This window comes from Dromiciops gliroides, chromosome 2 (assembly GCF_019393635.1).
Source record: "Dromiciops gliroides isolate mDroGli1 chromosome 2, mDroGli1.pri, whole genome shotgun sequence".
NCBI classification, from domain to species: domain Eukaryota; kingdom Metazoa; phylum Chordata; class Mammalia; order Microbiotheria; family Microbiotheriidae; genus Dromiciops; species Dromiciops gliroides.
The window spans coordinates 201,701,456-201,702,697 of NC_057862.1; the positions used below are offsets into that span (position 1 = coordinate 201,701,456).

The following is a 1,242-nucleotide window of genomic DNA, read 5'->3' on the forward strand; positions in this document are numbered from 1 at the left end:
GTTTATACATTTATTTATACTCATATGTAGCACAAACATTTTTATGATTTTGAATGAATTAGCAATTGTGGAATTTAGCTAAAAAAAAGATCAAACTGATGCAGGTTACCTTTTGGAAGCATAGTAAATCACCCTCTTCTCCATTGGTGTGTGTGTGTGTGTGTGTGTGTGTGTGTGTGTGTGTGTTTTGTTTAAGAGAGATATTCTGCAAATGCAAACTTTTTATCCCGTGAGAAGTTGAGAAATGACAGCGGGACTGAAAACTTGGGGCCAAGAGTGCTACAGAACAACAAATGACCGGGATAGGGAGAAAGCCCAGCATTAAAAATAAAGAAGGGGTGCTCGCTTCAGAAGCACATATACTAAAATTGGAACGATACAGAGAAGATAAGCATGGCCCCTGCGCAAGGATGACACGCAAATTCGTGAAGCATTCCATATTTTGGGGCAGCTAGGTGGCGCAGTGGATAGAACACTGGCCCTGCATTCAGGAGGACCTGAGTTCAAAGCCAGCCTCAGACACTTGACACTTACTCGCTGTGTGACCCTGGGCAAGTCACTTAACCCCAATTGCCTCACCAAAACAAACAAACAAACAAAAGAATAAAGAAGGGATTGAAATGATGAGCCTAATGATTTGGGAAAAAAAAGTGTGTGAGAAAGAGATAATAAAAGGGGATATTGAAGTCAATCAGGGCAGCCACTTGTTGCTTTGAGAACACTACAAAAGAGGGTTTTATCTTGAACTAAATAAAAATAGGACTTTTTCCCCCCCCCTTTAAGAACCAGGGATTGAGAGAAGTCATCCAGTTGATCTGGCGGTGGAGCAAAGAGTAGAGAAGAAAAAAGTTAGTCCCATTAAACCGGAATCTGTAATTGCTCTGGGTAGTTATAATATGCTTACCTGAATATAGTCTGTATCTTGAGACTCCCTTCATTATGGTCAAGTAGTATATCAGTCTAAATGGCTGGCTGAAAGGCAAAAGATTTGTACAACATAGATATAGGAAGAACAGCACCAGAAGAATGAAGGGCTAGGTTCTAGTGCCAAAGTTCAAGTATAATTCAAAAACAATGCTTTGTCCTTTGAGTAATAATGTACAAACGCAGTGATAAGTGTCAAAGCCTTTTTTTAGGGGGTGTCCTTGACTATTTCAAGTGACAGAAGATGTGGTGAAGGAAGTGGGATGGGAGATGAGTAAAGCAAAGAAGGAGTGTTTTACTTTTATGAATAATCATTCC

The 1,242-nt window shown here is 39.9% G+C and overlaps 1 non-coding gene across 1 annotated transcript; it reads left to right on the top strand.

Annotated features, from left to right (window-relative positions):
• Positions 1–338: 338 nt before the first annotated feature.
• LOC122744771 lies at positions 339–445 on the top strand. Its single transcript, XR_006355118.1, has one exon. It is a non-coding gene; the product is annotated as a U6 spliceosomal RNA (small nuclear RNA).
• The last annotated feature ends 797 nt before the right edge of the window (positions 446–1,242 follow it).